The sequence below is a fragment of the Anas acuta genome, chromosome 3 (genome assembly GCF_963932015.1).
Source record: "Anas acuta chromosome 3, bAnaAcu1.1, whole genome shotgun sequence".
NCBI lineage: Eukaryota > Metazoa > Chordata > Aves > Anseriformes > Anatidae > Anas > Anas acuta.
Window position 1 is genome coordinate 4,800,550 of NC_088981.1, and position 23,387 is coordinate 4,823,936.

Sequence of the window (23,387 nt, forward strand, 5' to 3'; positions counted from 1 at the left end):
TTCAGACTGTAATAAATTAATATTTAGCCTTTGGCAATCTATGTTTTTAAAACACTTTCTTCATTCATACCTGTGACTAAACTTAATCTTTGATCCTGCTCCTCTGTGGCTTCCCTTTTCTCCTCTAAAGGGAAAAGTAAGACTAAAATCAGGAGTATTCCTGTCCATAGAAAACTTTTTCCCTTGTGAGAATCCTCTGGACAGGTTTAGTGAAAGAAAACATCCCTGCAAGCTCTAAGTGTCTATGAACAATTAAGCTATTTCTTATGTAGGCAGGATAGAACCAGAAACTAGTCATCCCAGAATTAAAAGGAAAGAGTAAAATCATCCAACCTCAAAGCAAAAGGGAGCATTGTGGGTCTGAGACTTGACAATTTCCTGATCTACTTGAGTAGTAAGTAGAGGGTTTCAGTGGCCCAGTCAGTACACAGTTACGTGGTAGACGAGACTCCTCTACTGTCTGTGGCAATATCTAAACACTAGATAGATATTTACAAGAAGGAAAAGATGCAAACTTTCAGAAACTTTGGAAAACAAAAGCTTGTCATTGGCTTTGGATTATCTGTGGGCAAGACAAGTTCAAGTTCTTCAAAGAACGAGTTAGCAAGAAGCAGACGCTGTGTGAACCTTGTGCCGTGCGTGGTTAACAATGCTGTAACAAGACACAATCCTTCTGTGACAGAGGTTACCATGCTTCTAAGGGTGCTGTCAATGGCACCTGCAATGTCAGAAGTTGATTTCCCTGCTCCCTGTAAGAAGACATTGTGTCAAAGTAACTGCAATCACTTCTCAATGCGATGTGTGTGAATAAGGTGCTAGGAGGTACTGACAGCGAACTTGTACGTGGTTATGACAGTCCTCTTAAGTTCATCTTGCCTTATGGTACTGCGGGAAAGATGGCTGGGAATTAGATTTCAATAATTCGGGAAATGCAGGTCTTAATATATGTCTGCACTGAGAAAATTGGTAATTAGAAGCATGTGTTCCCCTGTAAGTGTTCCAGTGAGCTGTCTGGATCAGGATGAAAGCCTAGATTAACACAGTGTGACAGTGTTGTACAGATGCAAACCTGGTGTGCCTTTAACCATTTCAACTAGGTTTGTAATGAGGTTAAAAACTTGTGTACTCATAGGATCTTTAGTTTGATTCTTTTTTACTTATAAAGTGAAATACGTACTAGCAGTAGTGTGATTTTTAACTAGGTGTCACCTAACAGCAGTTAGCCTTAAACCTAGAGCTCTGATGTTCCACATCTTAGATTGAAAAGGATTTGGGATTCTGAATCTTAGTTTCAAGTTGCATGTCAGAATACAACTTAAATAAATAAATAAAGGTCTGTAGGACAGTGTGCATGAAATACATATACCCTTTTTACCTGTAACTTTTTTCCATTCTTGCTTTGTTTAAAATTGTTAACCTAAAGATTAGAGGAAATAGGGAGGTAGAAAATCATTTCTCATAGTTATTCAGCCAAATAAGTTTGTGGTTGTAGCAGAATAATAAAGAACTTTACTGTTTGTTTTTTTTTTTTTTTGTAAGTGGGTTTTATGAGTTTGATAAAATACTCCATAAAATCTATGGTTAAAAAACAGAGATGCTACCTCCTCTTACAGCAGATGTGCATCCCAATTTAACAATTTCGCTCATGAAAATAACTAGCTTGTAATGTTAATATTTTTTAAATATGTTAGATCCTTAAGCCTAAATGGGAGAAGGGCATCCTGACCGTGATGTTCAAAAGGTCACTCAAGTATGATCAATAATCTATTAGCAGGAATCTTTTCTATTTAACATTTAACACTAACAAGTTTTTTTATCCTTTCCAACTGTGAAATAATACAGAGAAGTAGTCCAGAAGGTTGAATTGTGGAGGAGGTCAACATAGAATCAGAAATAGTCTATAATAAAGATATTTAGCAGAAAACGCACCTTAAGCAACCTTTTATTACAAAAATTTAAAATGTCATGTTAGCCTGCCTGTCTCTCCTGTCTAGTTCAGAGGCACAGCGATGAGCACTCCTTCATTAAACAGCTTAGCATCATGGCCCTGTATACAAAATCAATTTTTTTTTTTTACAAATATTTATCACACCTGATTTAATGGAGTGGTATGAAATACATACTGCCCATAGGACTAGAGAATGATTCCTCATCATTCACTACTCATTCATGGGAGAATTCCCAAGCATAAGTATTTTTTCCATTCTAACTGAGAGTGACTAGGATAACATAAAGCTCTAACAAGTCTCTATCAGCTAGCTTCAGTGGTATCTACAAGTTTTTAGTGTTTGGGGTGATCATTTCAGCATCTTTTGGAATAGTTGTTCAAGGCCAAACCCTATTTTTACTTTTTTACTTGCTTCCTTTTGCATGGGAAGAAGTATAGGAAAAGGAAAGCTCCTTATATATATATTGGTGGTTGGCATGCTCTAAAATATAGCTTTAGCTTTTCTAGACTGAGAAGTCAACTTTGAAAGCAAACCAACAATAGAGGAATTTATGATTATTTTTTTTCAAAAGCCACACATTGTCCTATCTTATTCAGAGCAGGATTTTTCTAACAACCAAATTCTATGAGAGTCTGTTTTTCAAAGTTATGTAATAAAAATAATTGTCAAAACTATTATGATAGTCTAGACTGCACACAAAAAGAGAACTCAAGGGAAATCACGGAGATTTTCCCATGGAAATAGAGAATGAAAAGACCAAAATGTTTCATCTATTGTAAATAAGTATTATCTACAACCTTTCAGAATAGTTTAGTTGCTTCTTGAAAGAAAATGGGTAGTGTAAATTGTTCTGGAAGTAACCATGCTATTGTTAGCCCTGCTCTGTTGGGTTAGTGATAAGAGCTTGGGAAAGCTCTGTGATTTCCTAAGTAGACTATTAGCAAAGCTTCCCTCCTCTGTAAGAGATATGCCAGTAATATCAAATAGGAGTCTGTCAGAAAACACAAACTAAAACATCTAGTTTAGCTGGAATAAATGGTGGTTTCTCACTTGGACAATTTTGTTCTGTTCAGAATTTCAGAAAAACAAAGATCTATTGGGCTGAGACATGGTATGCCTGTACTGGGGGGTCAGGCAATAGCCTTACAAAAGGGTTGGGAGGAAGGCTTTCCTTAATCTTCCCAGCCTGACACTACATTTTCCTCTGTTGATAGCATGTGGAAAATAGTTCATGTAAAAGGGAAAGGTGATGGAATCAGGTGAGAGATTTCTGCATTACAGCACTAATATATGAGCAAAAGACCATTGCAGATGCAAACTGGGTCTCAAGGGCAATAGGATTTTGTCCGTATGTGCTAGTATTTGGGTCACAAGCTTGATGAAAGTGGAGAACACAACCCATGGAGTTTGGGAATGGAAGCTGTGAAATGTTACGGTAGCAGGGTCATCCCTTGTGACTTCTGGTAATTAGATGAATTTTGCTGATTAACGAGGCCATGGTTTCATGTACGCTTTAAGCTAGCACTGAAAACTAACCTGACAAAGTGATTTGTTTTAACCTGGATATGCATCGCTGTGGCTGTAATATCACTTTTGCTGGGAGGGACAGGTATGTAGCTAGGAGTAGGTGGGAAGGGGAATGACAGAACAGTGTTTCAGCTCCATTGCATGTTGGTAATGATTTAAACAGCATATAAAAGTAGCTTGAGAATACAAAAAAAAGGGGGGGGAGAGGGAGTGACAATGAAATGTGTCTTCTTGGAGTGGGAAAAAAGCTTCCCAACTCTTTCCTATCTTTCCCAGACCATTATTTGCGTCTTCTGCTGTACCTGCCTTTTTGGGTTAGGTGAGGATGCTTCCAGGCTGATAGCCATCAGATCAGGTACTGATGCTTGCTCTCATCCTGAACTAATGGCATGTCTGAAATGTAATGCAAAATAAGTCCCCTTAAAAGTATACAACTAAAAAATTAACACAAAGTATTTTTAAACACAGAGGGAGGCTTTCAATGAAAGATAAAGTTCAGAAGTCAAAATTCAAACCCTTTGACTTCAAGGGAAGTTGTATAGTTTTTGTACAGTGTAGTCTGATACGTTTTAGTTTGGGCAACAGTTAACTAAAACTCTTTAAGTGAAAATGGTTAGCAAGCTGGATTAATGGCATAAAGATTAAACTATATAGGTAAACACTGCTTTTTCCATGTAAGTTATGTAATTGACGCAAATAAGACCACTCTGCGTAGTCCACAAGAGGTTACTTGGAGAGCTGTGATATCACTGGAAAATCAGTAGGAAGTAGTACCAGTGGCAGGAGTGTTAAACGTATCTCAAGGGAATTGTTTCCAGAAAAGGCAAGGTAAGGGTTCCAGAAAATCTGCTTTCTAGTAGCTGGACAGGACAGGGTTGGTGGCAGTGGCAGATTCTGGGAGCAGCCCAGTGCTCCTCGGAAATATGATTGTCAGAAACGATGCAAATGTAAGGTGATAAGGCAGGCTGGAGGTCAGCTCCCAAAGTCCACTGAAGACAAGCGCAGCAAGGGCACGGCTGAGCACAGACCTGCCTACACAGCTTGGAAAAAGGATTGGAGGTTTCCACCAGCGATTAAACGTGCCAGCGGACTGTGTGTGTGGGTGAGGTCTCAGATGAGGCTGCTCAGGCTAATTAGAGTGCAAATAGATCTTAATCTTTCTAGGTACATTTTATTAGAGAAATCCCTTTTTGTATAGAGGAAAAAAATACTTTCCTCTTGGATTAAGCTTTAGCCACTTTCATTTTCATCCCAGCAGAACTCCCTGTTACAAAAAGATCAAACAGTGCCAAATGCTGTTCTCGTTAAGAACACCTGAACAGCATATTCTTTGTATAAAGTTTATCCCTGCTTTTAATTGAGGTTAATTGTAGCTTTGCAGTAGCTACCCACAAGAGGGAAAAAAGTGGAAATGTCTGAACTGTAATTTGTATTTATAATTATTACGATTGAAGGCATCACCAGTTTTAGTTCAAGGCACAAGTACACACACACACACACACACACCAGCCAAAGACAAGTATTATTCCTCAAGTTTACTAAATAGGCCAAAAAATAATGTAGAAGTCTCACAACATCGATCCTAAGGGAGAGTTGAGGAGTCTGCGGACTTTGCCTTGCTCTTGTTTGCAGAAGAAATATTTTTGACCTGAAACGGAAGTCAAACGTTAGCTACAAAATGCTGTCACAACATGAAACTGAATGCTTTCTAGGGCTGCCAAATTAGCATATGTCAGAAGATGATAAGGCTCCAAAGAAGCAGGTTTTATTCTGTTTCTTCCTTTTTTTTTGTTTGAGATGCAGATGGGGGAAAACATCTGGAGATTGTAGCCAACATTTATCAATTGAGTTATTTAATTTTGTATTTGTTCTTTGTTTCCAGACAGATTTTCTGTAGTGAATGTTGTTAAAACACTTAAGTATGACATTTTTTCTCCTTCTTTGACAAGAGAAAAACCGTCTAGTTAAATGATTCTTTGAAGAGTAGTCCCTAATCCAGGGAAGTTAACTTCAGCCACTGTAAAAGCTGTCTTTTCTTGCTTCAGAAGATAAAACTGAGGAGCTTGTAAAGTCTTGGGAACTTGCTGCTAACCAATCTGCAAACCCCATATGCTTCCTATTTCTGTCACAGTGTTGGGACAAGGAACCTCTGAAGTCTTCTCAAGGAACCATACCTATCATCACGTTAACTAGCTTTGTTTTTAAGTATTTGCTTTGTAGCACAGTTCATATTTCCTTTGTTAATATAAATGCTTTTACTGAAGTTTTGGGAGTACGTTGGTTGTGTTCTACTAAAAGAAAGCTTTCCACCAAACGTTAATGTGTAGAGTTCTTGTAGGCTGGAGTGGCCTTTTCAACCGGGGTTATAAGGAAATAGCCAGTAACAAGGTTATTTTACTGTTCAGCTGGGATAAATCAGTCTGCTGCAGCATCTTGTATCTAAAACATGTGACTCTAATTGTCATTATTCTTTTTGTCAGCCAGCAGTTTGTGGTTTCCATCTCAGCAATACTCATTGTCAAAGAGCAATTTCACTTGTTGATCCTCCTTCTGTCTCCTGCTGAGGTAGCCGTTTTGGCCTGTTTCTGATCCAGCATTTTCCTTCTTCTCTAGAGACTGCAGGATTTGAACTTTGAACAAAGCTTTTTTCCTGCTTCCCTGTGTCCTTTAAAAATAAAGACAAAACCTCTTTGCTAGCTTATGGAGGTTTACCTTAAAACCTACTTTTAGGCTCCTACAGAGAATAATTAGCTTCTTTCATGTCTGGCTGCATGTTCACAACTCTTCTGTTGCATTGGATCTAGGAAGCAAGTAGTGCAAAATTGGATTTATTCACCAGAAAACAAATTATCAAAACCAAAACTCTCCTTCGGGTCTACCCGTTGAACTGACTCATGGCATGATTTACTGAGAGGTAGGAGGGACAAGCACTACCTGGGGCTCTGCTGGCCTGAAGTTGTACTAGATTAGAGGGAAAAACAAGACACACATACTATTAGCATTATAGTTTAGGAGTTCTTGGCTCAGTGCAAAAAAATACTCTTGCTTGTATATTCCAGCCAATTACTCATCTGCTTCTTTCTTTTTCTTAATTATTTGATAAATTACTTGCTATTAAAGTAATTAAACCATGAATCTTCACATTATTTATAATTTTTCTCATGTTAAGTTGTAATTTGCCCAACAGATATGAGGATAATTTACCCTATGATTGCATAGCATTTAATGTACTCCTGCAGCAAATAACTGCTATAAGTGGTGTGCCCTGTAAAGTGACATGATGTCACAATATTTCTTTGAAAATATAAAATTAAGTATTATTAAGTCCTATAATTATGTAGCTATAGGTTATCTTTGCAGCTTAAAAAATGGAGTCTGGTTCTTCTTGCTCTAGTATTCCAAGAATTTTATCAAAATTGTATGGGAATGAGCTTTGTGTTCTACAGAGTGGGAAAGATGCATTTCCCCTGCCCTGTATTTCAATGTGAATCACTTCCTTTGTTCTTTTTTCTTTCCAAGAACTGAAGTTTTCCAACACATATTTATAAAAGTGAAGCAAACAACAGCCATGTTTCAGGAGCTGTGTTCTTTTTGAAACACAAACACTCTGTTTTACCGTGTTTTTCTCATTTAGAAAGATCCACTGCAGAGCCTGATAACCCATGACTGTCATGAATGATTTATGTGGAAGTATGCTTGCAAGTATGCGTGCATATGAACTGATTCAGTTCCAAATATTTAGGTATTTTTGGCATTTTAAACTTTCTGATTGTCTTATACAGTGGAAGAAAAGTCTGTTTCTCTTGGCTCTGAAATGGTGTGGATTTCAAAGTTGCTATTGTATGACTGGCTATAAGTTCACTTAGAATTTTTGCTTTAGACATATATTTGGAGCTCTTGATTTTTACCTGCCAAACTCTTATTTTTTTTTTAAAGGTTCAATTATTGGCTGTTTCTTTTAAACCTTTTCCTAGCTCTAAAATAAATAGCTAGTTTTTCCCCTTGTTGTCAGTTACACCTGATCTGTGTTGCTTCTACTCTATCCTGCAGAAGTTTTTTGTTTTCTACGGCACAAGACATTTTGTCAACTGAGGTAGGTTTTTCCCGGAGTTTGTCATTATAGGAAACCGGTTAGTCACTTTTCAGTCAGTTACCCAGGGAAGTTAAGTTTCACCAGCTGATGTATCTTTTGCACAGCTATCACATAGTCTGTTCATGTTAGATTTTTTTTTTCAGTGTTGTATAAGCTCTTCATATTTAAGAGTATTATCAGTTATTATGAATATGCAACAAGCTTAAAACGCAAATGTACTTGCTAACTATTTTTATTGCATGGTTATTTACTTAGCATCTGCATAGTAGAATACTTGTATTATTTTAAGTGTTTTTTTAGGACTAGCTGCTAATTCATGTAAGTGCCTCTTGTCATTTAAAGATTATAGTTTCTTAGTGTTCCTATACATCCCTGTTTATTCTAAAAACAGCAAATCCTGTTTTGAAGGTAATAGGTGATTCTTTGACATTACAATAAATATTGTGATGAATATAGTGAAATAAATGGTTTGTGCCATCTACTGGTCTGAATAGGATCTGCATTTCAGTTCAGACTGGATTGTTGCTGAAGCATACAGCGTGAAAAAGTAGGAAACTCACCATAAATAGTGTAGTTGTCTCTTCTGTGTTAAGTGCTAACAAACGTTAAAGATGAGCTAACTGAAAGTGCAGGCACTAACCCTTCTCACGCCCCTGACCTCTCAGCCTAGAACTTTATCCTAATTTTGATAGAGCCTGGAAGCATTTGCAGGTAGGTCAGTCCTTTTTCAAGAGAATTTACCTGTCTGAATTGGTGGCATAGAGTCCTGTGAATATGAATATGTTCTGTCTAAACATGTTAGATGGACTTGTACTTTCTATAATAATTCATAATTACACTATATCCCATTGTCACCTTTACTTATAAAACAGTATTAAAAAATAAATAAAATGTTTCCTTATGGATTTTCCCTGTATTTCAATGTTAAGCCTGGAGTAATAAAGCTGCCAGTATGGGGTCAACTTCGGTATAGCAGTTACGTAAGACCTTTTAGCTGAACCATCTTTGTATCCTGCAGCCTAATAATAGGCTATTGTGTTTTCTGTGATTTCTATAAAGCTCAGATTCCATGTTCAATTCTTAATCAATTCAGTATTAATGTTATCACTCATATATTTGACACATTTTGTATACATTCAGATTATCCTGCAATGAGCTTTTTCTCTTACTGTTGCTTGTTACTTAGTTATCTCAAGGGCATAAACAGTGGATCCACAAATGCTAGTGTCCCTCTAGTTATGGATGTTCTTTAAAAAAAGGAGTAAAACCAAGAAAATATTAATGAAAAACACTTATGCGTTCTGAGGAGATTGTATACTTCAGTATTGTGTTCAGGGGTCCAAATGCTTCACTTGGTTACATAATCAAGAACTCATTTTCAGCTGAAATGTAGCCTGTGGGATGGACAACTGGCCTAGAAACAAGGAGGCTTTGGGTCTGCTTCTAATAAATCATTCCTCCTCACATTGCTTCAGTTTTCTCTGTCTGTAAGATACCTATTGGCCTTCTATGAAATCCTGAGATCTGTTAATGAAAACTACTGTATAAAGAGCTAATATATTTTAAATTGGTTTTGATGCATATTGTAACTGGTTATCTAAGTCTATAAATTTTAGGGAGGTTCAGTATATTCAAATCCTTTAAGTTTTGGTTAATTTGGAATTGTCTAAATGTGTAGGTATATATGTATTAATGTGTATGTTTGTGAAAGTTTCCTGATGCAACCACAGGTACAAAAACTGAATTACAATTTAATGAACTAATTTACTGTATTAAACATTAAATATTTAAGAAAAGGTAGTATTAATTCCAGAAAGATAGGATTTTATATAAGCACAAAAAATGCATTAAATATGAAGATATTATTAAAACTTGCAGCTTTTCAAATTGTCTTTCTTGTATTTGCAGGTAGATGCCTCAAATGGTTGCCTTTTCTTCTTCATGACTGATTACTATACCTGGGAAAATAAATTGTAGTAAGTGCACAGTTAACATGAATATCCATGGGGGGGGGGGGGAAAGTTAATTATTGCACTGATCATAAGAGCTGTAACACAGCAATAGCTCATACAGATGGAATACATAGTGGTCCATCAGTCTTGTTTAAAGTCAATTGAGTTCCAACGTTCTGTTCCTGCATGGAAGTTTTTAAATTTTCTTTATATATTCTTCCTTCAAACTGCTGGAATTCACTGGGGGGTGGTGGGGTCACTACTACAGCTGGAGGAAAATAGATGAAATTGTGTCATTCAGCCTGAGAGAGAAGGGAAGCTCTGCAGCTGCTTTCCCCTCATGGTCTTATTCCAGTTGCAAGCAGTTGTATTTTCACATGCACGTTCACTGGAAGGTCCCTAACACGGGAAAGAGAATAGGATTGAATAAGGTAGGACAGGCTGATGAGGTGCAGGGCATCGCCAGACAAGCACACCAACCAGCAGACTATGTACATGCAACCAGCACTCTTTAATCCTCTTGCCCCTCAATTTTCCCATGCTTCTTCCTCTCCAAATCACCTAGCCCCCTCTCTTTTACTTCCTACAGTTCCTCCCATAAACATCCCATAATAAATCCCGTGTTCCCCTGCATTCCACAATGCCTCCCACATCCCTAGGCAGTAACCCTCCTGAGTCTGAAAGGTGATCTGGAGAGCTGGGGTGTGATGGGTTTCACACCTAGGCCACTAGTGCTGATGGCTCTGCTGGGACAGCCCTGGGAGGGGCCTGAACCAGGTGGTTTTCAGCTGTAACTCCTGTTCACTGCCTGCCCTTGTGTACCTGAGCCTCCCTGGGTATGTGGAGATAGGCCTTTGAAGGGCTGATGGCTGTGTGATGGGCCTGGGAGTAGCCCAACAAGACATTGGTTGGATTGGTCCTGTTTTTCTGTGCTTCTTTGGGTATGCGTCTACCACCTAAAATCTCCTTGTAGGAGATTGCTGTGATAACTGAATATAGCTGATTTATTTCCTGTAATGATTATCTGGTCTTTATCTAGGTAGTACAAATAAATATCGGTTAGATGGGCTCTCACATCTCATTCTTTCAGCATCTAAACTGGAAAAAGTTTCTAATTCCTACCTTCCTCCTTACTATCGCTTGTAATGACTTTAATAATATTACTTTATTTTATGTGTAAGATATTATGAATTTGGTTTAGATTCACTACAATGGGAAGTATTAAGACACGTTTTGGGCAGGAATCTAATTCTATACAACTTTGTACTAGTGGAATAAAAAAAGTTAGTCTGTGCAACGTTTGAAACTGCTTCTTAGTTTTGAAGCTAACTCTTATATTTACTCTACTAAGTGTGATTTGTCTGTCATCTCCTGAAATTCAGGAGAAAACTACAAACTTCCAAATTCTGGATCATCTATACAAATATTTTCTTATAGGCACTACTGCATCACAGGTATTGAAAAATGGTGTGTTTTTAACAATAGATCTATAACGGTGTTGCTGGCTTGAGTTCCAAATGGTGCGCAATGCAATCCAGTTCTCTAGACTTAAAAATACATTCACACTATACTTGCATGTGTTCACTGGAGGAAAAGAGCCTTAACGGGGACCAGTATTTACCACCCACCTAGTTTACAATTAATTCATTTCAAATATGGAATGCTTTTTCACTAATCAATGATTCTTCTTAAATTAGAAGTGTATTTTCTCTGCATTTGTCTGGTTGTCATTGTTGTAATTGGTGAGACGCCCACACAGCTTACATGTGCTGTGTGTATATATTTGTAAGCTTCTCTAATGTGGTGTAGACCAGGTTTCCTTTTCACTGAAACACCTTTGTTCCTCACTTAATGGTTGTGTCAATGCAAAGTACAGCCCTCTTGCATATGCCCCCCAGCCTAGGTGTATTGGTGGCTTTTCTCGTATTAGAGGAGTTGTTAGATCATCCTTTAGGAATTCCAGGCATGAAGACAGTTTATCTTTTGCTGGGTATGTTTCTCTGATCCATCCGCCTGGGTGGGCATATCTTTGAAGCTTTGACTAATTTTTTACTTGGAGTTCTCTAATTTCTACACCCTTTCCCACATCCCACCCACACAAAGAAAAAAATATATATATAATTTTGAGAGAACAAAGTGTTTCTCACAAGGAATGAAATGGAGCCGCAGTGTAGCCTGCTGACTATGCCACTGCTAGCTTCTTTTCAGTAGTGCCTGGGGTCCTTCCAGTCCAGGGGCACTGCCTGAACGCTAAATAGTTGCACAGGTAGGCTGTTTCTAGTAGGTCCATCTATTTTTATGTTTTTGTGTGTTTTTTTTTTCTTTATTTTTTAATGTTTACTTTTCATTCTGTTTGCAGCCCTCGTTTTTTGATGGTATCTTCTATTTTGCTGTTTCACTGGCATTTTTATTTTTATTTTTTACGCAAGATGTTAAAAGTGATACCTGTTTCTAGACAGGCTGCCATCGTGGCAGGTTCCTATCAATTCCAAGAGCAGGTTCCCAAGGACTATCACTGCTGTAAATACATCTGCAGAAAAATTCATGACATACAGCAGTCTTTCTCCTTGCTGAGACAAGAAAAGATGCACCAACCAATTCCTGACCTAGATTTGTCAACATGCAGCTTAGTTTATTTCATTCTGGGGGGACAGCATGAAGGAGACTAGCATGATGGAGACCAGCAGAAAGCTATGAAGAGCTGAGTGCAATGGATCTTTATACCTTCTATCATTCAGTCATGAGGTTAAGACAAGTTAAGTAACCTGTGGAAGAAGATAGGAGAGTATTAATGATAATCTCAGAATCGCAGGAATTAATATCAACGAGGAAAAACATGCTAAAGGCATGGAATTAGCTGTGAGTACTAGAGGCAAGCCTTCCTGTCCCACCAAAGTGAAATTTCATCAAGTATTTTTTGCCTTCTTCCATATTGACTGTACAGCCCCACTTTTAGTATCAGTGCGGAAAGGTGATCCCAAGCTCCTCCTTGAGCCTTGAATGGCTTCTGCTGCTGCTCATACAGCCAAGTCTTTCACATACCTGATGTGGCATCCCCCTTCCCCTCCCGGGACAGCAGGGAGCAGGCAGCTGGCTTTTAAAGCCCAGCAAAGTTTGAGTCAGGCTTCACTCTGCTCCTGTGATTTATAGTCTTGAGCTGGAAGCTAAAGAAGCCTAGCACAGGGTCTGACACTTTGAGAGAGCCTCGTTACGGTAACAAGGTGAGAGAAAGCGGTAGAGGATGACAGAAGTGTCCAAAGCAGCCATTTGTTTCTCTTGCACTGGACTTGAGAGCCAAGCACAGGGCAGGGTGTGGATGCTGGAGGCAGCTGTGTGGTTCCTGTGGCTCTGCCCCTCTTCGGCTACTCCTCAGTGGTGGGGCTGGCAGCATGGGCTCAGGCTCCTGGCCCAGGGGGCTGACAGGAGGTGATGGGAGCTGGGTTTTCCACATAAGAGCAGGTTTGGTGGTAGGACGGACAGAAGAGAGAAATACGTGCATCCTTCATTACAAATCTGTCACCAAAAATTTGTGCGTGGCAGTTACTTAAATCCTCACAGCTGCTGCTGCTTCTCTTTTTAATTATTTATTTTTATTTTTTTCCAGACATTTTTACTTCTTGCAGTAGAGGGCTCTGCATTTAGGGCCATAATTCACAAAATCGGCACAGGTCCACATGTGCTGATTAGGTAAGGGATTTGGTTGAAAAGAGCCGTGTTCAGCGTGCTTTGTGGTCATGACAAAACAGCTGGCAGAGAGCCTGATTCTCCTTGCTTTATGATACCTGCAAGGCAAACTCCACTGGAAACAAAATCAGCCTCGTCTATTTGTAGCAGGGACAGAGTAGCATATCGCCTCGCTTCCGGATTGCATCTGCCGTTTGAATTCTTTCCCTTACTTTTTGTCTCCCCGACTCTCCTCCTCCTCGTCCCCCCAGCTTTAACCTTGCCCAGGGAGCGCGGAGGGCTGCTGGAATGCACATAAACACGGCACAAAGGCAGGGGCCGTGCTGCCGAAAGGTCAAGCCAGCCTGGCGGCACACAATGAGGTGCAGTGGAAATTTACAGCCTGTAGCTGGGTTGAGGATCGCTTCTCCTGCAAGAAATGCCCCACTCATTCAGAAACGTGATACTTGCTGGAGAGATTCGGTGTAGAAAAGCCTGTGAGTCCTAGCTGTTGCTCTGGGAAGTGTTGTTGCAAAGGCCCTGCTCAATATTGAGGAGAGTTTGGGGTCATCTGTGACACACTTATGATAAGGGAAATTTGTTTTCATGACTCTAATCTAAACTTGTTCCGTACAGTGTCAGATTCTGCAATGCTGTTTTACCAGGACTTGTTCCATGTAAATTACCATGGTCTTAAGCATGACAGCTCTGCAGAAAAACGATAGCAAGTGTGACTCAGAGAAAAGCGATCTGCAGCAATTGGAAGGGGCTTCACTCGGAATTGAGTTCAGGAGCTGTTGTCTGTTCCTGCGTTGTATCAGAGCGTGCACACGGTTATGCAATGATATCTGCTTGAAGCTAGTCAGGTTTCAGAGGGATGTGCAGCAGTAACCAGTGGTAAATGCTGAAGTGATTTTTTCATTCATTACAAGCAGTAAATGCTAAAGTGATTTTTTCATTCATTCCCAAGAAAGAGCTGTCTATCAAATAAATTAATTCGCTAAGCATAATATGGAATTTATTTGTCTTTCCCCTTCCACTAGCTGCTTTTAGTAGGGACGCTCTCTAAGCTTTGGCATTTATTTTTGCATGGCATTCTCATTACTATCAAAAGATCTGGGTGAAGGGTCATGACAACAGTCCAGCTATTTAGCACAGTTTTTCTGTAAACAGACCAGTGAATTGTTTGGCCAGCATGAGGTAATAATTCCCCACTGCATTTTGAAGGAGTGTGCTACACATACAAACAGGTTTCATTAACTAGTGTGAACCTCCAAGGTGGAAAGGAAGTATAGGAAGAACAACCTCGTGATGTTCATGTTACAATTACAGCTGGAGCTGGGGGGTCATGCAGCATCTTTTGGGTCTGGCTTTTTGGAAAGGATAGATTTCTCCTTCTCATAAACTGAACGTTGTTGCTCATGTTTCAACAGTGCTTGAAGACTGAGCTCTCATTCTGGCAGGTGTTGCCTAGAGTCAAGTGCCCGCGATAGAGATACTATGAAAGTAAATGCCATCATTTTCCTTGCAACAAAAAGCCTGTAGTTTGAATTTACAAGGCATGGTGTCCTTATTGTTCCCATTTTGAGGAGATAAGGAATGAAAGGTCAGATATATCAAATGACTTAATCAGCATCATGAGGGATTCTGGTAGGATCAGGCTCTGGCCTTTTTTCTTTTCAACTGCAAGACCCTCCCATTCCCTGCCAGTCTTGCTTAGCTGGGGTTAGTCACCCACAGCCATGTCCCATGGCTTGGGGACAAACTGCTGCGTGGTGTAGACAGAGCCCAGGCATCTCGCATTGCGTATGCATGTACCGAACTCACCTCTCACTCAAGTTCCACACAAAATTAACCTGGGAGATAATTTCCATTTAGCATAGGATGAGCATTACCTTTTTGTTTTTATTCATTACCTTTTTATTCTTTACTCAGTAGTAAAGAAGATTTAGGTTTTTTCTATCCTTTCTTTTCCTGTAATCTAGCTCCCTTAGAAACACTTCCAAACTGTTCATGAAATGCAGCCTTTATCACAGTCAATACCACAGCCGTTCCAGTATGTTAAATTCCTTACTGCTAAATATGACTTCCTCTTTGCATACCTTGTAATGATCGATACAATTCTTTATTAAATATAAAAGATTAAGCGACCCCCTAATCAGTTCTGCCAGCTATGAATCTGTCAGTTTATAAAGGCAGTGGAAAGATGAAGTGGTCAGGATCTTAGGGATCTTTGGAACCTCGTGAGACCTAAACCAGGAGTAATCTATTCTGTGGTGTAGCTGAAGGTGGTTTGGCTCTTCTCCTTAGATACACCCAGTGTTACAGACATACTTTATGGTGTGTTTGAATACGTGCATCTGTGTGTAGAAAGTCTTTTATCAGAAAAGATAAGAGGTGGAACAATTCAAAGTTTCAGTGAGGCCACATTAGTTCAGGCTAATTTAAAATAAAGGGCAACCAGTGTGGTTATAAGTACGTGGAAATTGTATCGCTAACTGGTGACTGAATCCTGATGTTCTGATCCAGTGCAGACAATACAAAATAGCAGCAGTGTAGATCATCACCGTAGATGTACATTACTGTACTGGTCAGAACACACCGGTAGCAGACTTCAAAATTAAACCATGTAAGATCTGGGAATGTACTCCACAAATGTCTTGCAAACTACTAGGAGATAGTATTTATCACCTTGCTAATGTTTTGGACACCACTGCTTTGTGTGAGGCGGTGTTAACACTGAGTCTAGGTAGATATCACTTGAGTTGTGAATGACAACCTTTTGTAATAACTGCAGCATTTCAAACATTACTTCCATGCTTTTATACAATGCTTCTAATCCACAGTTTACACAAAGACAGCTTTTTAGGCAGGCTAATTCAGGCTGATTGAAATGTGTACCCGCTTTTCTGTGGTAAAGGGAGTGAGGGAGCTTCTAGACTGATGATCTAGCTGGGTCATCAGCCCAGCTCCAAACCTCTACACTAATCATAATGTGTTACCCATGAGATTCGTAGCTTTAGGCCTTCATTATGATCTGTTCCATAAAATACTGTAGTGATAAGGTCCATAGGTGACCAAATGGAAGACAAGACTGGAAAGTAGCTCCTGTATTTTGTTTCTGACCATTTGGACAGACTCTGACAGCTTTTCTTCAGCCCTGTTCCCATATCAATGAAACAGATAAAATGAGTATTTTGAACTGAATCTCTGCCCCTAAACTGGATTTGGCTTCGGTAAGTTTCTTGTCAGTCTTTCCAGTGAAGACTGAAATAAATAAGACATCTGATGCTTGGTTGTGAAGTCTTGGTACATGCAGGGAAGTATGCTTTCTGAGAAACCCCTGGGGCGAAAATATTCCAGGCACAAACATTGGCATATAACCCCTCAAACTTTCTTTGCCGTATGGGAACCTGATCAAACAGAGCAGCCAGTTATGTCACGTGGAAAGATCATTTTTTATCCAGCAACCAGATGGCTAAAATGCAAAGAGAAGAAAATCTCTTCCCTTTCTATCCTTCTCTTTTGTGGGCCTCAGATACAAATTACCATTCAGTTTGAAAACCTGGTTCTCAGTTCAGGCAACAGTTAGTAGCATCATCACAAAATTTTCTGTAGTATTGACTGACTACAGACAGACATGTCAGCCTCGCGGAGTGTGACACTCTAAAGGTGATATTGCAACATGCTCCTTAGATGAATTCATGGCTCTATTAAGACAGGTAACCAGGAGGATGATTGGCTATTTAGAATTACCTTGAGCAAATTCTGAAGGTGTTCGAAGGCAGTCGGTTTCCATTTCTTGAGGGTTTTGTTCAAGCTTTAAGGCAGAGTAAAAAATAAATAGCATGCAAATGGACATTACCTTTCCAGTTCTGAACAGCCCCTTTGCATGCTGCTAGAGATGATTTATGTGACCTCTCTCACAACTGCGTTTCAACGGAGTTTGTTCCCAGTATTAGCCCAGGCTGCTTTCCGAGTAACTTGGATACTATCTGTGTACAGGAGGTTGTTTAGTGGGAGCCTGGCAGAGCGGCAGCGACGTGCAGGGGATGGTTTGTTTAGCTTGCCTTGAGATTGCAGAAGGTCGCCTCTAGCAGTAACGTTCCCTATTGCAGTTCACAACACTATATTTTGACTACGAATTTAACTTAAAATCCATTCCTGGCCAATGAGTGGACACAGGAAAAGAACAACATATGAGTACTGATTAGGAGGACTATGTGACCTACTTAGGAGAGGTGGCAGTGATCTAACACCAGTTCTCAGTTGGAGACTGTAAAAATTGTTTTGAGTTTGTCTGCATATTCAACCACTGCTCTGAGAAGAAATCTTGCTTAGGTTTGTAGATTTGTCTCAGTAAAAATAACTGCATGCATGTGCATGGAAGACTTCAAGTCTTTTAAATTCCTTATCCCCTCCAAAAAAAAACCCGCCTTTCACTACTCTTTACTGTATCAGGAGCTGTTAATGTTATGTTTAAATTTCTGAGTACAAAATGAATACCGTACCTCCAGTTGTTTTAAAACACACTAACTCCTTTTTGTTCGTATATGTGTACTTGGAGTCAGGAAGTTTGAAGACCAATGCAGATTTCTTCCCGTGTCCTAACATTTTGGGTTTAGCTTCTTACCTGCCATATGCTTCTGTAGTTCTTCGGGGAATTCTTCACAGTCGTCACAGCAATGTAAAAGACCCTGAGGTTCAAAGATGTTTCGTAGTGTTTGTGCTTCCTATAGAAATACAGAATATTAATGAGCTGTGCTGCTAGCATATTGGTGTTATATGCTGTTTCCTGGTCTTATTCTCATGTCACAGTGTCTTCTGTGATGTTCTAAATGCCCCCAAGCTTAGCAGAGCAGTGACTGCAGGGCAGCGAAGGGAAAAGAGCAAGATAGTCAAATTCTACAGTGATAAAACAACTACAAAAGCTTTATGGAAGAGAGAGTATCTAAAAGTAGCTTGATTAAATCTACATGGAACTAAGGCTGGGTCTGTGAAATAGCGAGCCTGGGTTTCCTTTAGGTTAGTGTCTCCTTTTTATCTACCAGTGCCAGTTGAAGCTTTTCTTTTAATTGTATTTATGATACCCACATGTCATGGAATTTGATGGTATAATGTGACATCTTCTAGTAGACTCTAAAACAGTTGAATCCAAGTACTAGCACACAAGGCTCATATGTGATTTTTTGTTTGTTTTGTTAGAGACACCATAAACTAAATTCTGCTTCAAATCTGAAGGACACCAAACAGCTACCTGTGGACTTTCACTGCCCCTGTCTGGCATTCTGGGTTCTCAAGTGTTTTTAGACACTAACATGATATCATTTGAGAAAGTGGTTTAATAATCAGGGGTCCTAGTCCCTGCATTTTGAGAGTGCTCTGATCCACCCATGCCATTTTCTTTTGAGATTACTCATGCATTTGGCAGGGCTTAGCCTGCCTTTTTCCTGAGCTGGCCATAATGCAGGTGCAAGTTAACATTGTCAAGTATTAACTTGGTCTTGTTTTTTCTGTGAAAAGCCAAAGAAAGCCCTAATCTGACTTCACATCTGTGTCTTTATCTAGAACATTTTTCAGTATGGGTTGCAGATTAAAGGCACAAATTATGGATTGTGGTGTCTTTATACCCTCATTGACAATATATCCCATCAGTCTCAAGAAAAAAACTGTTCTCACACTGGGGAATTCAGCTGTTGAAGATACATTCACGTGTAGTGAGATCCAAGTAAAATAAAATCTGAAGTGGCAATAGCCCAGGATGAAACTTGATGCTAATTGTGCATAAATAGTAGAAGGACTGTCATATGACAGTCTATAATCAATAAAACATGCCTGTTGTGACTAATGTGCTTGTCAGATGTCTTCACTGGGACAGAGTGTTGGCACTGTTGTTTACCTTGCTGTCTCCAGGCTCTGCTGGGGATTTAAGCTTTGCTATGTATTTATTCCTCATGTAGAGTTTTTTTTTTTTTTTTTTTTTTTTCCACCAAAACAAAGAACTGGACAGATGAAATGAATGAAATGCTGTTATGGAGATGCTACATGCTGTATCTGTAGTTTTTGATAAAATTATATGCAGAAGTGTAGTCTTTGAACAAAATTCATATTTTTCCATAAAAGGAAATTTAGCATCACTTGTTTCATAATAATTTGTGGTCATTGGAACACTTTGAAAAACTGAGGTCAGACTTAGTGGCTGGAATTCATGCTTTTTTCTTTGAACAATGTTACATGTCCAAAATTGTTCCAAGGGACAAATGTTTAGTAGACTTTTTTCAGTGAAGAACAGTTTGTTGTTTTCTGTGCTCACATCACAAATACTACCTTATGTGTTTATTTTGATTTTTTTGTATATCCTAACTTCTAACTGCAGCTTGTAGTGCTAATTTTACAGTTATTTCTGGTACTGAACATGTTGTTATTTTACTAAACAAACAAAAGAACCCCCATTCCTCACCCCCCCAAAAAAAATAAAATAAATAAATCCCAAATCTACATTAAGATTGGGATGGGAGGGGTGGGGATTTGTGCTGACTCCAGAGAATATGGTAGAACAAGGGTTAAAAGGAAAGATACGATAATGGTTACAGAACTTCATGTGTGATTTCATTTAAACAAAGAGAAGTAACTAACCCAAAGATGAAGTGCTAAAAAGACGGGCAACAGAGCTGGAGCATAAAAAGTTCTGATAAATATACTCGGTGTTTGTGGGTATATAAGTGGGGGAGTATGAGTAAATAAAGCCAGTGTAGTCAGATTCTTTTAATAAATACCATATTCCCTTTCATAAGATCTCATACAGAATTTTGTTACGCAAGTTACCTACAACCAAAATCTGAATTTCCAAATGTAGTTAAACTGGTACATTATTGAAGAGGATTCAGCTCCAACTTGAATCCTTCTTTTGGTGACTTCAAAACTTAATTGCCGTTCATTACAACTTTTGTTAGCAAATTCCCAGCATGGAAGAGGCCTCTTCAGTTGTCTGTTGCTATTTATTCACTGAATCGTTCTGTACACAATGTTGTTTGTTGCTTACAGGTAGTCAGGAAAGCACTTGCTTAGTAGCCTGTACAAAATCAGCCAGTCACCTTGCTCTGGTATCCTCTAACATGTTAACCAAAGATGCTTGACTTGCCTCACAGTCTTGGGGTAACTAATGTAGGAGCTAGCACAATGTTCTCTCAGTATCTACTGTATTTTTCCTTCTTTTTCCCTGTTCTTGTTTTCCTCTATTTCCTGAGTGCCAGGTGAGGCTCTTTTGAAGCACAGCCCCTGAAACCTCTCATAGCTGCAGCGGCCCTTAAGCACTTCCTCGAAGGGCACAAATAAGGCTTGAAGAGTACTCTGATTTGGACCAGGCAAGAATATATCTGTAACTGGAGAACTATATCTGTGAATTATCCAGGTAAATGTCTGGTTATCGAATAAAAGCTTCTGTTCTCATTTATACCAGCATTTATAATTTTCCTCCTGAGTTTTTTTTTTTAAAAGACTATATTTACACTACCTTTTATTGGATCCAGCTTCCACTTGAAATCATGAAGAGCCAAAAGCAAGAAAATCTCTTAGATGTGGGTAATGCTGCATTCCCTTTCCTGGCGGAGCATCTCAAATGTCAAAACCCCACTTCAGGCTTCATTCATGACTGCTTTTTCTTGCAAACAACAAATCTCTGAGCTGTATTTCCTCATTTCCCTTCTCTTAATAGTCCATTTTCTTTTCTCACCTTCTCATGTTACTGTCCTGTCATTCTTGCTTGCGATATTTATATAGTTCTCAGCTGTAAATGGATTTCTTCTGGACCTTGAATGGTCTGGGAATTGCATTACACTTCAAGGTGACTTTCCCTCTAGTTACAGCTGTGATCTATCTGCTGGCAGACGGTGAAATCCAAGCTCTAGCCTGTTATTGTCATTTCATGCATTTCTTTCCCTTCAATAAGGAAAAGAATATCCTTGAAATAAATTGTTATTCTTGGCGTAAAATTGCCTGATGGCTTCTGGTGAAGTCACCATTGTGATCCACCTGCTTCATCCAAACGGATGAATCAGCATTTTACCATGGAACTGGTGATGCTCAGCTTTTAGAAAACTTCGGCTGGGCTTGTCATGGATCTCACCTGGGCTCCTGCAATCAAAAGTCATAATAGAATTCTAAAAGTGGAACACAAGTTAAATTAAACATAATTTGCCTTTAAAACTTCCCTTTCCATATGACAATACAATCAGAACGAGACAATATTTTGTTACCCACATAAGAGAGATCTATGCCGGGTTCTTGCCTCATGATATTTTGACTCATTTTTGTGTGGTGTTTGTACATAAATGTGAATGCAGCTTGATGTGGTTGTTTGGACAGCTATTTGGTCTTCTCTTTCAGCATTACTAATACTTCACTAGCAAGAAATCTCCTTATAAAGGCTCAGAGGTTTTATTTATTTTGGATAAACATGTAACATTTCACACAGTCTCCCAAAGTGCAGAAAAAATGTTTTTCTTTAACTGTCATGAGTTGTGAAGGAGTTATGACAAGACTCTCCAGATCAGTCTCGATTCATTGCATAAACTTACCTGTGTTGGAGAGGAAGGGTTGGTATCCAAATTAAGACATTTATTTTTTTAAAAGAAAGATTGGTTTACTTTCCAAACTTCAGATAGTACATTTAGATTTAAGTACTGTCTTTGACAGCTAATCTCAGCAGAGTTACCCCATTTTATTGTGGCATGTGAGAGATCAGAATCCCTCTGCCAAAGGGAGCCAGCTGTGATTAGGGGTACTTCCATCCAGAAGAGGAAGATTACACAAGTTTCAGATAAACTTGTGTACTCCTTGTCTAGGCCAGTGGGACAGGTGTGCCTATCCCATGTCCTTTTATTGCATGCATTGTGAACTGTTCTGGGCAAAAGCAGGGTTTTGGGAATCTGACTGGTACATTGTGGATATTAATGCTCTGAAATGATCTGTTAGTATTGGCGCTGGGTTAGGAATGGGAAGTGGACAGGAATACAGAGTCCTGAGGATCTCTCCTGGGTTCAAAAAACATTTAGAGAATTACCTTTTCTGCATCAGTAAGGAGGAAGAGTAGCATCATACTGCTTGACATGAGCCACAGATGCACACATGGCTGGAGCTATAGTAGCATGAATGCTCTCAGAGCATGCAAGATATGTGGCCTTCGTTTTACCTCTTGCAGCACGCTACCTTTCACCGCGTATGTTCTCTTGGGTAAAGCAGACCTCATTTCCTTTCTTGCTTATTCCCTGGAAAACTGGAGCACATGCTCCACTAGGTAATTTCAAAGTAGGTTAGGGGGTTTGCTTGGTACTTAGACACTAAAATAATGCTGAGACCTAGGAGGTAAAGAAGTGGGTTTTGAGGCCATTGTGTGATTCTATGTATTTCTTGTGGAATGAATGTGCCTAGTATGATCAGCCACTCGGATCTTCTTGCTTGAGTAAGTTACCTGGTATAAGCTGGGGATCTGTAGACCACTGAGAAAACAGGTGAGATCTGAGAAAACTACTGTGATCTGCAGTAGCACTGTGGTGCTTATGCCACCCAGCTTTAAATGTTGTTGCTCGTTCCTGTTGTCCTGTAGTTCATCTATTTCGCCATTTCTCTGTTGCTTTACTCAGACTGCGGCATACTTCTGACACAATTGACTGCATCTCAGCCAGGATAAGAAATAAGTATTTTCAGATGTTACCAACTAACCCATTCATTCATACAAATGCTGCAGATCCTGGTTCATATTCATACAAACCCTAAGTCACAGTCCTTCACAAATCCCTCTGCTTATAATAGGAACAATTCTGCTAGCTGTTACCCTGTCAACTCTTTTGCAAGCTGTGGGGGAACAAGTGCAGACATTTTTTTGGACTTGGAAATGGGCTGTTGTGATGAGAACTAGACATCTACAGGAGCAATAATGGTACCAGGAAAGAAGGTACAGTTGGGGTAGGGACATAACTGCAGAGTTTTCACTTATGTCAGAGGCCACATCAATCTCTTGAAAATGTCTGCTTTTTGTAGGTTTAAGTTATTGGTTTTGAGCCTTCTCTGGCAACTGGATTATTATAGAAGTAGGAAAGGTGCCATTATTTTTGTCAAAACAGATGGTGTCTGTTGCTAGCTCTTTGTTTAGAGTCAAGCCTATGGTGAAAGAATAAGTGACTGTGTGCACGTCAACTCTAAATC

General features: G+C 39.3%; 1 long non-coding RNA gene across 1 annotated transcript in view; it reads left to right on the plus strand.

Annotated features, from left to right (window-relative positions):
• The window catches only part of LOC137852946 (uncharacterized), a 32,513-nt gene that overhangs the window by 1,683 nt on the left and 7,443 nt on the right, over positions 1 to 23,387 (plus strand). Inside the window, exon 2 of the long non-coding RNA XR_011094083.1 lies at positions 9,478 to 9,545. This is a non-coding gene — a long non-coding RNA (uncharacterized lncRNA). The remainder of the gene's footprint in view (positions 1 to 9,477; positions 9,546 to 23,387) is intronic.